Source organism: Ursus maritimus, unplaced genomic scaffold (assembly GCF_017311325.1).
Source record: "Ursus maritimus isolate PB19 unplaced genomic scaffold, ASM1731132v1 scaffold_8, whole genome shotgun sequence".
NCBI classification, from domain to species: Eukaryota; Metazoa; Chordata; class Mammalia; order Carnivora; family Ursidae; genus Ursus; species Ursus maritimus.
This window is the reverse complement of record NW_024426996.1, coordinates 42,955,978-42,972,576: the sequence shown is the minus strand read 5'-3', so window position 1 is coordinate 42,972,576 and position 16,599 is coordinate 42,955,978.

Below are 16,599 nucleotides of genomic sequence, written 5' to 3'. Positions count from 1 at the left end.
TGGCATAAGGTAAGTTATTCAACCTCTCTGTGGCCCAGTTTCCTCATCTGAAAACAAGAATAAGGACAGGACCACCTGAGAGGATTGTTATGAGCGTTGTTGAAGCTGAAGGAACAATATGGGTGACTTGGAACAATGCCGGTGCAGAGCCGCCCCGTGGAAGCCTTTAGCAGCTCCTGTTCATTGTTATGCCAACGATCCTGGGCTTGAGCACCAGAAAGGACCCTGGATGTTAACTGACCACGATCTCTCCACCTGCCACCGGCCTATGTTGCTTCTATCATTGCTTTGGCTGTCCCTCATCAACATGAAGTTCTTCTCATTTTGCCTGTTACAGACCCTGTAAATTAGTATTTACACTTCCAGATTAAAAGAGGCTGTTCTTTTTTTTTTTTTAGGATTTTTTAATTTATTAATTAGAGAGAGAGAGCATGAGCGAGAGCACGAGCAGGGGGAAGGGGCAGAGGGAGAGGGAGAAACAGGCTCCCCACTGAGCAGGGAGCCTGACATGGGGCTTGGGGCTCTATTCCAGGACCCGGGACCATGACCTGAGCCAAAGCAGGTGCTTAACCGACTGAGCCACCCAGGTGCCCCAAAAGAGGCTGTTCTTAAGTGGAAAAACAACAGCCTCTCCTGCAGGGTAATAAGGAAGAAGACACCTTTCAGGAGAAACTGATTTTAGTATAGTAAAACTCTGAAGTGCTGTGCCCATAATGGTAAAATGAAATAAGTATAATAGGGGGGGGGGGGGTTCGCCATGCTATTAAATATATTACTGTTTAGGAAAGCTATATTTACGCTTCATATCTTTCTTAAAACATTCTTCCTCTAAGACACTCCAAAGCACCAAAGTAAAAACATCTGGTACCCGGCAGTATGCAAAAAATAGCCTTTTATCTTGCAGCATTTCTGAGGGCAGCTGGGCTTATTATTTGGAATTGCTCTCTCTCACTGCCACCTGCTGGTCAAGGCACAAGACGACTTCCAGTCCCGAGACCACACTGGTTGGCTTCTGAGTGCTCCCCAAAGGTAGCAAAAAGATGCCCTCATTTCTTCCTATTAAGTAAATACATTTTAATTTACATCCAGGGCCAAGTCCTGGTTTCATGAGACCTGTAGCTTATTCAATTTGAATAACACTGCCTAACACTCTTTTACCTGACATTTCAATCATTAGTTGTCGCTTCATTAAAAAATGATTTTGGGGGCGCCTGGGTGGCTCAGTCAGTTAAGTGTCTGCCTTTGGCTCAGGTCATGATCCCAGGGTCCTGGGATTGAGCCCCACATTGGGCCATCTGCTCAGTGGGGAGCCTGCTTCTCCCTCTGCCTGTCGCTCCCCCTGCTGTGTTCCCTCTCTCGCGCTCTCACACTCTCTCTCTCCTTCTCTGTCAAATAAATAAAATCATTAAAAAAATGATTTTGTAATACTTTCTCAGTGAGAATAGAAAGATAATTCAGATTTTCCTCGATCATGGCTTATAAAGTTTGTTTACCCTTGATAGTTGAGAAGAATTTTCCTCAGCTACACAATTCATCTGTAATGTCATGTTCGTACTGAGGTTCGTGGTCAGATCTGGGGAAGTCTATCGTTCATGTACCAGCTGTAAGATTTCAGGACATTGTCTAGCTTCCTTGTACAGTAGTGTCCCATCTGGAGTGCTGTTTGAAGGGACAGCACTTATTAACCATTTAGGCTCGGTGAGCTCCCTGTAGGAGTATACTGCGATTTCCACTATCATTTTAGATGCCCTGTTTCACATCAAGTGAACAAGAACTTTAAGTATTTTTCCAATTTAATATATTTTTGCTCCTCTTCATTATTGGGATTATCAAACAATCCAAAAACCTATTTATTATTTCTATCTGAAATGTATCTCTTCTTCTTGATGAATTACTGCTTTTGGTATGATCTGAAATTTTTTTAAATGATTTTTTATTATTTTTTTATTATTATTTTTATTATGTTAGTCACCATACAGTACATCCCTGGTTTTTGATGTAAAGTTCGATGATTCATTAGTTGCGTATAACACCCAGTGCACCATGCAATACGTGCCCTCCTTACTACCCATCACTGGTCTACCCCATTCCCCCACCCTCCTCCCCTCTGAGGCCCTCAGTTTGTTTCTCAGAGTCCATAGTCTCTCATGCTTCATTCCCCCTTCCGATTACCCCCCCTTTCTTTATCCCTTTCTTCCCCTACCGATCTTCCTAGTTCTTATGTTCCATAGATGAGAGAAATCATATGATAGTTGTCTTTCTCTGCCTGACTTATTTCACTTAGCATTATCTCCTCCAGTGCCGTCCATGTTGCAGCAAATGTTGGGTAATCGTTCTTTCTGATGGCTGAGTAATATTCCATTGTATATATGGACCACATCTTCTTAATCCAGTCATCTGTTGAAGGGCATCTCGGCTCCTTCCACGATTTAGCTATTGTGGATAATGCTGCTATGAACATTGGGGTGCATATGGCCCTTCTCTGAAATTTTTTATCACAAGTTACTTCTCCACGTCAGACTAATTTCTATTGATTTCATTCTTCGTAGTAACCACTTTTGTTTCATATTCAACTAATTTTTATCCAAATTTTCTTTCAAAGGGGTAACCATGTGAGGCGATGGATGTATTAAGTAACTCTATTTATTGGGGTAATCATTTCACAATATGCATATATCATCACATGGTACACCCTTAAATTTATACTATCTCATTTGTCAATTACACTTCAATAATACTTGAGGGTGTTTTTCCTTCAGTTCTTTAATAAATAAATAAGAAGTCCAATGACATCTCATTTTGCCGAAACTTCCCAAAACACTTTCCACATTGCAGATAACATGACACATTTCCCACTCAATTTCTCCTTAGCAGGATCCCAAAACTTTGTTCAGATGCTCTAATGACCTTGGCAGGTGGGACATGTGACAGACAGGAAGCTGGAATGGAAAGGGACAGCTGTCTGCACCAATTATGGTTAAAATAGTTTACTTTTGAAAATTGTGTGTAAATGTATGCCCTTGTGAGCACCTTGCTGGGGCCCCTTGCAGGGGGCAGTAGGTCCACTAGAGAGCTCCACACCTTACTGTAATTATTTCTGTTCCCAGAAAGTGCTGCGGTTCGGGGACAACTTTGTTTTACTTACTGATTCTGTTCTGCAGTTACTGTCTGTGCAGAAAACTGCTTTAATTTAGATCGGGTGGATAGAAAGTCAGTCTAAAACAGAGAAAATTCAGAATTGGGAGATATTTTTAAATATACACTTTATAGTATAAGCTAGAAAACAAGAGACTGGTCTGGTTCTGTCCCTGAAGCAACTTGACCTTGATTCATCTGTAAGGTGACTGGACTCATCTGTAAAGTGAGAGTACTGGGGTATCCGCTGAACTAAATAACTAGATGATTTCTAAGACCCTTTTTGACTCAAAACCTCTGTAAACTTGATGTAGTATATACACACACTGGGTTGTTGCTAAGAGAGCGAATCAGACTTTTTTTCTAAAAAATGAACTTGCAGTAATTATTTATAATTAGGGAGATTATTTCTTATTTGTGTGCTACTAGGCTTGAACGCTTTGGTTATAATAAGTGGTCTAAACATTTGCTTTCGTCACGACCTTATGTATTAATTGACCTAGAACCCCACATTCTTCGGTTATAGTAAACAATTTACTTACAGCCCAGTTCCACAGTGATTACCACTGATTCAATATTGTCCAATGAATAGCGTATGTATATATGTGCACAGTACTAGGCAAGCATCATTGTGTCATTAGGCTTTTTTTTTTATTGTTAAAAAATGTGCCACCTTCTAGGGAAAAATATTGTTTTAAAAATGACTTAAATAAAAGATAAAAGCCTTTTTACTTTAACCTGTTTTGCATTCCTAAATTTTATTGTCTCTTGGAAAAGATTATTGCCATTTCCACCATGGCCAGCCAGTTTGCAAAATCTTCAGAGTTCTGAAAGCAAGTGTTGAGCCTCAAAGTGTTGGGTCCCTGGTTTATTCGCTCCTAGAAGGCCCTGGGCTCATTGTGCGAATTCATTTCATCTCTCTCCAGCAGCCTGCTTTGCACGCCAGAGATCTCTGGGAAGAACAGTGCCAGGATTCCTTCTGATGCAACATCTGCCCTCTTCCATTGCCTCCTGGACAGCGTAAGTCATACCTCTGAGGTGCTGATAAGATGATTTTTCCCAAGACAAGAAGGTGCACTGCAGCTTCCATCACCAGACAGAGATTCAGCTAGAATAACTGAGCACTTCTTTTCAAAGGGCCTCTTACTTCAAGTTGGCCTTAGTAAGCTCCCCGTTACATAGGTAATCCAGTGCATACATGGTTTGTAATGCCACATATTGGGGGAGGGACTTCTTGGCCCCTAAGGACACCCAATAGGTAACACATCATGCCACCTTGCTCAAGTCTCCCCAAGGTGCTACTGATTTGGGAAGGAGTTCCTAGCATACAATGCTCAGTCCTTCCTCCTGCCCTTCTCTCTGGAACCAGCCTGCAGAAAGCAGGTGCTCTGTTCTGCAAGTGGCCACCCAATAAAGGATCTGCCCAGAAGGTTGAGCCCTGTGCTTTTCCAGGGTGCTTGTAGCTGTGTGGGTGAGTCTGCCTACTCCCTGACTTATTATTAGGATGTCCATTGTTGCGGCATATCTGAACCACATGTTCCCACTCAGCTTTCACCAGGAATTAAGCTGCTAGGTTTCTAATCTCTATCTGCTTGCTTCCTTTGTATTTCTCAGTTGGTTCAGGTATTGGGTGGGGAAGAACGGTGTTATTTATTGCTTCCTTCAAACTGCCATGCTCTGTTCCAGGACACAGGGAACTACGTTAATCAAGACGGAGTTCCTTCTAGGGTAAGTAGACAATCTAGCCACTACGAAGATATGAAATTACAAATTCGCGTGGGTCGCATATACCCCAACGTGGGCAATTCCAGCTCTTTCCGCCTTCATCCACCAGCACAAGCTGTGATTTCACCCCTGGATGAGCCATCGCATGGGACTACTCCTGGCCCTAACTGCATGTGGTGAAGTTAATGGTGTGGGCAGCGTTGCAAAACGTGTCGTGTGTGTGTTAGAATGGGAGAGAATAGACAATGAGATGAGAGAAGAGGAGAAGGAAGCTAGCTGGAACTGTTTCAAGCTGATTCTGGCGCTGAACTCGTTTTAACTTGCCAGGGAGCAGGGGAGTACATTATCACATCTGCCCCGTCCTTGTCCCATAAGTTAGTAAGCTTCCTTTGAGCATGCGGTAAGTGGCAGGTACATTTCACATTCTTTGTCTTTGGGTTCAAGGTTTCTTCAGTAGACTGTGCTGGCGTGCTTGGCGAAACTTTTGTTTTAGATCAACTCATCACTTCCTGAACTCCATATACAACTTTGCTTTTCCTGACTTTGTCCCCTTTCTAGATGTCACTCTATTTATCTGGAATGGTCTTCTTCCAATTCTTGCCTCTTGTAATCCTCTCCATACTTCCAAGCCCATCTGCCTTGATCACCTTAGTGATGTGAGATTTTGCTCTACATAAGAAGGACCATTCTTTTTATTATTATTATTTATTTGAGAGAGCGTAAGGGCCAGGGGGAGGGGCAGAAAAGCGGAGTCCTCACTGAGCAGGGAACCAGAGGCAAGAGTCGATCACAGACTCTGGGACTAGGACCCGAGACGAAGGCAAGACACCCAACCGACCGAGCCACCCAGGTGTCCCCCCCCTTTTTTTTTGAGAAAGAGAGAAGGAAGGGCCCTTTCTTTTCTCCACTTATATCTGTTTTATTAATAAGCTACCTGCTGAATTTCATTTTCTTCTTGAAGTTTCTCTAGTGGGGCCCCTAATTGGTCTTTCATAGTTCCGTCATGTAGGAGTCTAATAGAAAATGATTTCGCAGACACAGCAGCGATCTCTTACACCTCTCAGAAGACACACATATGGATATCTATTTGATTCATTTGTTCAAGTATTTTGTTACAGCTCAGGTTATATTCCCTTGGAGGGATGTTATTTTGCATCTTCTTTTTTTTTTTTTTAAGATTTTATTTATTTATTCGACAGAGATAGAGACAGCCAGCGAGAGAGGGAACACAAGCAGGGGGAGTGGGAGAGGAAGAAGCAGGCTCATAGCGGAGGAGCCTGATGTGGGGCTCGATCCCAGAACGCCAGGATTACGCCCTGAGCCGAAGGCACGCTTAACCGCTGTGCCACCCAGGCGCCCCCTATTTTGCATCTTCTAAGATGCCTACTTAACAACTGGGGTTCAATTAATGGCAGAAGAGAATGAACAAGTGCCCTCCCCCCTCTGCCAAATTCTGGAAAACATGTCAAAGAAATCGACTCTGAGCCCTAAATGCTCTATCCTACAACTTCAGACGCATTTTGCATCCTTCTCTGTAGTATATCCACATTAATTTTAACATAAAAGCATGATGAAATGCTTACACTGAGTAACCATAATGCTCTGAAAAGGTGTGCAATTTTGAACTGCTGAGTCTACGTATTCTCTGATACACTGCTGCTCAGCCTGTCACATAGTCCAGTTTGAGAAGCACGGCTAAGAGATGTTCAATAAATACTTACTGGATGAACACATGCTATCCAAATCTGACAATGCGCATGAAATTCTCATATTTAGGTAACTCCTTCTGGATATTTATATATCAGGTCACAGTCTTCCGAGGGAGCTCACTTGAAGCATGACATGTTTGATCCATATCTCTTTCAAGTCAGACCAGTTAGTGCATGGATGCCATCACTTTTTATGTTCTATAATTACCCTCACTTTGTAGGTGGGAAAATGGAGGCTTAGGCACGTAAATGAGCACCACATTATTCGATGTGTAAATAGACTATAGGAGCCATGACTCTTGTGAGGGACCGCAGCACTTTCCACGCTGGGCTGTGATTACCTGAGCACTTCGGCTGCACCACTGGACCATGAGCTGCTCCCTTGCTGGGACTGTGTCTTGATGCCCGATGTGCGCTCCTGGATCATGACAGCTTCTCCAAAAAACAGGGCTCCCAGGAAATGCTAGCATGAATAAGTAAGACTGTACAAATCAAAGAAAATGCTGAATGATTCTTGATTCTCCAGGCCTGTCTTCTAAGTAAGTCTTTTTTGTCACCTGGGCTAAAATAGCGCTCTTGAATATAAGTCTGAATGGCAGAAAACCTAATGCTTATATTACGATGTGAACTCAATATTTCTCAAGACTTTCTCATTCTATTTTTACTGTATTGAAAGCATTCACTCAAGCAGATCTTCTTTACTTTGGCCAGCATGATCAATTTCCTTTTCACTCTTTGAGAAGCCCTCTTGGCCCATGCCACAGTAATTGTTTCTGTTGGTCTCTGAGAACAGGCACTTTCTGCTCTGCTGTTGCAGGAACACAACCTGCCTTGTCTCCTGTGGGGATGATAGCTATCATCTTGATCACTGCTCTTACAGGACTCCAAGTAGAGACTGGCTCCAGGTAGATAGAACGAGAAGCCCTTGCTAACTCTTTGATATGCACAGCTTGAAATTCCACAACTTACGCTTTTTTTTTAAAAGATTTTATTGATTTATTTGTCAGAGAGAGAGAGAGAGAGGGAGAATGGAAGGCAGAGGGAGAAGCAGATTCCCCGCTGAGCAAGGAACCTGTTGTGGGACTTGATCCCAGGACCCCAGGATCATGACCCGAACTGAAGGCAGATGCTTAACTGACTGAGCCACCCAGGTGTCCCACACTAGTTGCTGTTGTTGTTGTTGTTGTTTTTAAGATTTTATTTATTTATTTGAGAGAGTGTGAATGGAGAGGGGCGGGGTAGGGGTAGAAAGAACCTGAAGCAGACGCCACACTGAGCGCGGAGCCTGATATGTGGCTCGATCTCAGGACCCTGAGATCATGACCTGAGCTGAAACCAAGAGTCAGATGCTCAACCAACTGAGCCACCCCAGTGCCCCGACTAGTTTTTATTTTTATTTTTTATTTTATTTTATTTTTTTTAAAGATTTTATTTATTTATTTGACAGAGATAGAGACAGCCAGTGAGAGAGGGAACACAAGCAGGGGGAGTGGGAGAGGAAGAAGCAGGCTCATAGCAGAGGAGCCTGATGTGGGGCTCGATCCCATAACGCCGGGATCACGCCCTGAGCCGAAGGCAGACGCTTAACCGCTGTGCCACCCAGGCGCCCCCCGACTAGTTTTTAAAAGCAGCTTTATTGAGATTTAGTTTACATACCATAAAATTCCTCTATTTAAAGTATACAGTTCCATGGCTTTTGGTGTGTTCACAGAGTTGTGCAACCACCAGCCCCCCCCCCATTCTGGAACATTTCTCATCACCCCAAAAAGAAACTTTGTATCCTTTAACCATCATTTCCTAACCCCCACGCCCCAACTGTGTGCACAAAGAGAAAGCTCTGTGGCAATTACAAGAAGCTACATTGTTTGAATATGAGCCCGTCAAGATTATTGTGTTTTCAAGTGACAAAAACCTGAATCACACTGGCTTGGGCAAAAGGGAGCATTTATTGTCTAACATGATCCATGGATGCACTGAACAAGCAAACTATGGGAAAGGCAAACATGCAGCTGGATCTTAGAAACAAATAAAGAAGGACTTGAAGTACTGCCAAGACTCTTTCTTCTCTGCCCTTTTTTTTCATGTAGTCATTTGTCCCACTGCAAACCACTTTCCTCCACGTGGTGGGAAACATGCAGCATTTTCCTGCCTTCCATTGCCTGACGTCCCCCACCAGGGAGGCTGAAAAGCCATCAACATGGACAAAGTTCCACTGGAACACATCAGGCCAACCTTCAAAAATCCTTATTGATTTGTGGGGCGGGTTTGCCTCTGGGGGGATAGGATGATGTTGTACTACGAACCGGGTATAACCTATAAAAGAGAAGTGCTGGTTGGTGAGACCCCCCATCTGGGTTACAAATTAAAGCTATAAAAGTAATAAAAATTAAGAGGCATGTTTCCTTCACACCATGTGCTTAAAATAATAATAGTCATGATGCAGAGATATGGGTACAATAAAATCTGAGAGAGGTACCATAGAAGTAAGGTGAAAAATAAGAACGAAATAGGGAAAGAATGTCAGTGCGATCGCATGATGGATTTCATAGGGGAGGTAAGCAGAAGTGGTGTGTGCAACTTCGAGGAAACGTCCTTCTCCTTCTCTTTTCTTATTCTTGTTGGTTTGAATGAGGATGTGAGGTCTGGCGCTGAAGCAGTTCTCCTGAGTCATGAGGCGGACTGTCTGTTGAGGATGATAAACAACAAGACAGAAAGAGCCTGGGTTCCTGGTGACTGGGGAGCCATCGTACCAACCCAGGACTCCTGATGCCAACATTTACGTGAGACGGACGACACCTCGGTGTGTTGAAGTCACTGTTACTTTGGAATTTGTATCATATTTACTCAAGCCTTGGGATGAATAATTGCCATGACATGTTTTCTATTCTAATAATTTCTCAATCTCAATGGATCGTCTGGGCAGGGTAGATAACAACATTTGCAGATAAAACCTCAAAAACCCACTTGCTTCCTAGGTACTCTTTCTCAGGAAGCCATTGAAGCCAACCAATGATGAGGAAGACACGGGATCCTGGAAACAGGGTGTCCAACACAGAAGAGAGGTGAAAGCAGTTTCTCAAATGGGGCTGATGGGAAGTTCCAGGACGAGAGCTCTGGAGCAAGCGTGAAGAGCAGCCCATCCAGACGGAGCAGAAGGTAGGGACACCAGCAGAAGAGGTGATTCCAGAGGGAGAAGGGAACTGGTCGAGGGCCTCATGGGTTTGACTATCATGGGGTTTTACAAGTCTGGGGGTCAGTTTGGGAATGAATTTGTGGTTGTCACAGGTAAGTATATGAAAAAAAAAAAAGAAATCAATGATAAACTGAAGAGGACACAAAAACTATATGAGAAATAAAATAGAATTGGAGTGTTCTGCATGACACAGCAGTGACATAATCCTAGCACAATAAACACACTAGTGATTTATGAAAAATTTGTGAAATAACTGTCACAACTATATTGGATAGAAGAAGAAAAGCAATATGTGTGTTTGTGAGTGTCTATGTGTATAGGCAGAAGAGATTTAAACTCCCATGTTCTACGATAATCAATGATGTCTAAAAAAAAAAAATCAACAAGTAGAAATATGGAAGTAAATACCCAAAAACCAGTTAAGGGGGGAGGTGCCTGGGTATCTCAGTTGGTTGGGCGACTGGCTCTTGGTTTCAGCTCAGGTCATGATCTCAGGGTCCTGGGATTGGGCCCTGCCAGCCCTGCTCAGTGAGGAGTCTGCTTGAGGATTCATTCTCTCTCTCCCTCTCCCTCTCCTTCTGCCCTTCCCCCCACTTTCTAAAAAAAAATGGGTGGATATTTAAAAAAACATAACACTATAAAAAAACATACAGCTAAGGAGTTGAAACTGGTTGCCCCTGAAAAATGGGGATCAAGGGCGGGGAGGCGTGTGCCAGGGGAAAGATGTTTTGTCATTACTATGTGACTCTTAAAACTATGTATTCTGGTACTTTGATAAGAATAAAGATTGAATTACTGAAATAAAATAAAACTATTTGACTATATAACCCCTAAACTGTTTGGAGAGATTGGATTGCGTGCAAGAACATTAGGAAAAAACAAGAAGGGAAGACATTATCAGGGAGAATTAGTCTGCAAAAGAAAATCCTAGTTTAAAATGATTTATGTAGGGACGCCTGAGTGTCTCAGTTGGTCAAGCGTCTGCCTTTGGCTCAGGTCATGATCTCAGGGTCCTGGAATCAAGTCCCGCCTTGGGCTCCTGCTCATCCAGGAGCTCCTCTGCTTCTCCTTCTCCCTCTGACCTTCCTCCCCACTTGTGCTGTCTCTCTCTCTCTGTCTCAAATAAATAAAATCTTTAAAAAAATAAATAAAATGATTTATGTAGCTTTCTCTTTGTTATCTATCAGTAAGAAAAGATATATTCATTCATTCATTCATTCATCAATGAATATCTGTTGAGGGCCTGGCATATGTCACGGTTCATACTGAGTGCCAGGCCTGCAAGGATGAACATGGCATAGTGCCCACCCCCACAGGGCGCACACTCTAACCTTGGTGCTGCTTACTCTGTTCACTACAAAGTAAGATAAATTGCTATTTTTCTCAGAGCTACTCCGGGCCAATCATTTTGCATATGGCAATGCCAGTCCTCACAATGACTCCACAAAGCAGGCTCTACAGAGGAGGGACCGGATGCTCAGAAACAGTAGGTCACTTGCCCAATGGCGTTGGAAGGCTGGAGTCAAGATCTGAATCGGCGAGAGCTTGATTTTTTTATTTTATTTTATTTGTTTATTTGACAGAGAGACAACCAGCGAGAGAGGGAACACAAGCAGGGGGAGTGGGAGAGGAAGAAGCAGGCTCCCAGCGGAGGAGCCTGATGTGGGGCTCGATCCCAGAACGCCGGGATCACGCCCTGAGCTGAAGGCAGACGCTTTACAACTGCGCCACCCAGGCGCCTGAGAGCTTGATTTAACAATGCCTCTCCTTCCATGACCTTCCCTGACATTCTTGGGGTGGTGAGTGAGTGTAGCAGCTCTTATATGCCGGGCATTGGGCTAAGTACTCTGCATGCCTTACACTCATTTGTTTCGACCTATAGCTAAGGAGACTGTTTCCTCCTTTGGTGCTGAAAATGCCAGTCACTTGCTCCCCTGGGTTTCCTTGCAGTAAGAGCACCCGGTCTAATCTCCATCACTCAGACTTTGACTCAGGAGCCGGTGATGCCAGAGGAAAAGATGGGAGCACTTCTCTGGCGGCAGGGAGGTGTGCCCCTCGGAGAACCTGCTGTGAGGAGCATAATTAACAGATGGCCGCTGGCATTCATTCCATGGCTCTGCTCTAACCTGGCAGCTCTATTCAATGGAGGGGAAAGGGACGTATGGGAGCTGGGCTATTCCTCCCCAGTGTGGGATCCTCCAGTAGGCTCCCATTCTGTCCGGCTGAGACTGTCGCAGAGGTCACCACAGTCTGAGGCTCTTCCCACCCCATCCTCCTGCCTCCCCGCTCTCTTTTTCACAAGCGGCAGACCTGCATCACCCTCTAAAGGCTCTCCCTGACTACTCCTGCTCCCTCACCTTTTGTTTTTCATGGGTATTCCCCTCCTAGATATTTTTCACTTCTCAGTCTGTCCTGGTGTCTGCTTCCTTAGGGACCCTCACTGACACATCCTCTCTGGAGGTGTTGGCAGATGGCAGCCAAATAGGTGAGGTCGGGGGCAGTGGTGGCACGGATGCTGGTGGCAGGAGCAGGATAGCGGAGTCCCCCGCATGGACACGGCAGCGGAGCTAACTGGCATCTGGTGGTCAGTGCAGCAGAGATCCTGCACAGATCAGGAATACAGCTTGGCTTTTGGCTACTGTTCCCACAAGTTTAGCTGAGGGCTAGTCCACGCTCAAGCTGGGATTGGATTACAGATTGGTTCATCTCTGAAGCCCCACTCTTAGTAGTTGTACTATGGTCCCCATTTTTCCAGTTCAAAAGAATGTGGTGATTTTACAGGTCACCTTGGTTGAAAACCTGATAGAAGACTCTAGCTATTGAGGACATTGGGTCCCTGCCTGTACTGATTTCCCTAGAGAGCATTTACTGAGCAAATCTTCATGAGGGGCAGCGTAACGATGCCTAGAGGACAAATTAGTTCAAGCATCACACTCACGTTTTGTAACCTGATTATTCCTCTTTCTCTCCTTCTTGTGCCTAGAAGGGAACAGGATGGATGCTCAATGGCATTCGCTTTAATTTTTATACCCCCCTGACCTCTGGGGAAGAAACTGGATAGGGGTCCATATTGGTTAGAGCAATGCTGGTTCTATAATGAATAAACCCCAGCATTTCAGTGGCTTAATCACATATACAGTTCAAGGTCAGTGTTCTCAGTCAACAGGCTAGCTTTCCTCCTTGTAATGGGTCAAGGACCTTGGATCCCTTCCTCCTGTGGTTCAGCCTTTCCCCAGGGCTTCATCACAAGCAGAAGAGGAGAGAAGGAGAGGTAGGCAGCACGTTTCAACCTCCTTGTCTGGCAGTGACACGTCCCTTGGCCACATTCCATTGATGAGAACTAGTCACCTAAGAACCCATGGAGATTTCAGAGAGCTAAGAAATGCAGCCTCTGGCTGGCAGCTCCTTTCTAGTAACAACTCTGTTCTCTGGACAGTGGAGGACACACAGGAATGTTTGGGCAGGCAGTTAACCTTCTCTGCCATAGGGAGCTTCCACTCTGTGTACATTCAAGGAAAGAAACTTAGCTGCCCAAAGTGGAGAGAGGCAGGCAAAGAGTACTCTGTTTTTTCAGAGTCACAAGCTGAAGCCTGCTGATCTCAAGCAAAACCTAGTGCCTTGAAGGCTTTGGCTAAAACAAAGCCAAAGATCATCAATTCTTAGAGAAGTTCATTACTTTTTGATTTTGTTACAGATGTGTAAACTCTCTCTTTTGAATGAACTGTATCGGGTGGGGGGGAAGTGTGCATGTTTTCTAGGTAGGGAGTCTGTTTATTGAATACCACTATAAACAAAGCAACCTAAATATCCCTCAAAGGGGGAATGGTTAAGTAAAGTATAGATAACCATGCTATGAAATAACATAAAACCATGAAAGGTCACATTTCAGAAGATTGTTGATGGACATGAGAAAATATTCTTAATGCATTAGGCAAAAAAAGAAGCAAATAATCAAAGATAATTAAATAACTACTAATCAATTACTAATTAAAATGAAAAGGACGACAGAACTATAAATTCTCTGTGTATGTGTGTGTGTATACATATATATATGTATGTATGGCTTGTAATATAATATAAATGGCTTGTAATAGCTTGCATTATTGTTCAAAGCACATCCTGCTTCTTTTGTATAGACTTTGCCCCACTGAGGTCAGCTTGACCACTCTATTTGCTGAATGTGATGTAGGTTTCGACGAGACCCACAGCGAGAGGCTGGCTGCTCCTTCAGCCTGAGTCCCAGATTCAGGACAATGAAGAGTAGCTGTAGCCCCCCCCCCCCATGGACTTGGGATGTGAGTGAGTAATAAACATCTGTCATTGTAAAACACGGACTTCACTTATACTAAAGTGGACCAGATGCCTTAAAAAAAATGGGCATACTTGAGAGCTTGAAGTGACATAAAGGGGTTTCTTCTTCTTTTGCCTCTTCAAAGAACATCATTTCTGTTTTTTTGTTAGACCAGAGGATCTTTATTATTCCATAAAAAATATTATCTCCTTGTAGAGAGTCTCGTCTTCTGATAAAAATAGTCTCAATATGTTCTGACTGACCTTGACGTGTTCATGCTCCAAGAAATAGGGAAGGAAGAAAGGAGCAGTGGGCAAGGCCATAATGGGCTTCGTTCATTTCCATATAAAATCAGAAAGCAAATGGCATTTGGAGGTCAAAGAAGAGATACCGACAAAAATGAAAAGACTGTGGCCTTTGAAATTAGATTAAAACCAGGCAGACTGTAAATACAAAAATTGAGGTAGCGCCAGTGAATTACATATAATGGATGTATTCACAGAGCGGATTGAGCTGAAAGACGCTGATATCAATTATGTAGTAACTTACATTCTGTATGTCATAAGTTATACAGTAACAATAGTTAAATAGCAATGAAACTAAATGGAGAGCAAGATAATTAAAAGTTCATCGAAGCATTCTATTTCACTTATGATTTTTGGGAATGAAATTACAAGCAACTTCATAATTAACCTGCTTTAGGAACAATAATTCAAACTACACTTACAAGCTACATAGAAAGGGATCAGGAATCTTGATAGATGTTCCCACAACGTGCCACGGAGGGACAACATGGTAAATCAGAAAACTTATTGCAAACACACCGAAATATTATTATCCCTTTATAGAAGGGGACAGGGAAAAAAACCTCTAATGAAATTCACCCTGGCACACTGATGCCATTCTTCTCTCCACAGTTGGAAGAAAGTCAGAATGAATTAGAGAAGACCTAAAGAAGGCAATTAAGATGAGCTCAGAACGGAGAGGTTATTGACGTAATGGCCAAACAAGTGCTTACCTACAATATGCTTAGCATAAGGTCAAATAGGAAGAGATACACAAATAATAATGCAAGTTACCATTTACTAAATGCTGTAAATACATAGGTGATATGCTGAGTGCCTTAGTACTCAACTTATTTAAACCTCAAAACAACTATGTATAAAGTAGGTGTTTATAGCAGAAACAGACAGCTGCTCACCACAACTCGGTTTCTTTCCTTTCTGGGCTCACAGCTAGACTGCATTTTTCCAGACTCCTTTGAAGTTAGCTGTGATCAAACGGTTAAAGAGGAAAGGAAATACTAAGAGTAAAAACTGAGCTCTCAGTGGAAGAGAAAACACAATGCATCCTTCATAGAGGCAAAGTTTCCCCCTAGAACTTAGCTTTGAAAGGCAGAAACTTTACAGAGCACCTGCACGGCACTCACAGCACTAAATACGATGCTTTTCACATGGGAGCGTGGAAAATAAGTGTATGTGGGCAAAGGGGAAGGAAAATGCAGGGGTTAATGTTTATATTCACTGAAGTCCTTCACATGTTGAAGGATGGTGGATAGTAAATGGACCAGAGCCAAAACCTTTTTACAAAACATAACTAGAATGCATTGCATTTTTAAAACTGTCTCCTTGAGCTAGAATTCACACACCCATAATTCACCCAGTTACCATGTGTAATGCAATATTTGTAGTAAATTCACAGTTGTGCCACCACTGCCACAATCTAACTTTAGAACACGTCATCCCCCCCATGAAAGAAACTGTACTCATTCATTCCCTTTCCCTTGCCACTGGTCCCCCAGCCCTAAGCAACTAATTTACTGTTGGTCACTACAAACTTAACTATTTGGAAAGTTTCATTTAAATGGAATTGTACAATATGTGATTTATGTTGTGATTGGCTTCTTTTACTTAGCGTAAGGTTTTCTTTCTTTTTTTCCCCTAAATATTTTACTTATTCATTTGAGAAAGAGAGAGAGAGAGAGAAAGACAGAGACAGAGAGAGCACAAGCAGGGGGAGAGGCAGAGGGAGACAGAGAGGGAAAAGCAGACTCCCGCTGAGCTGGGAGCCTGACACAGGGCTCGATTCCAGGACATGGAGATCATGACCTGCGCCAAAGGCAGACACTTCACCATCCAAGTCACCCATGCGCCCCCAGTGTAGTGTTTTCAAGCTTCATCCATGTGTAGCATGTATTGGTACTTCATTCCTTTTTGATTGCTGAATAATATTCTACCATATGGATATACCACCTCATGTTTACCCATCCACCATTTGTTGCACATTTGGGTTGTTTCCACTTTTTGGCTATTATAAATATGGTTCTGTGAACACTTGTGTACAAATTCTGCATGTTTTCATTTCCCTTGGGCATATATACTTATACTTACCTAGGAGTATTGTTAGGTCATATGATAACTCTATGTTAAACATTTGAGGAATTACCAGACTATTTTCCAAAGTAGCTACACCATTTTCCATTCCCACCAGCAATGTAGAAGGGTTCCACTTTCTCCAAATCTTTGCTAACACTTGTGATTGACTTT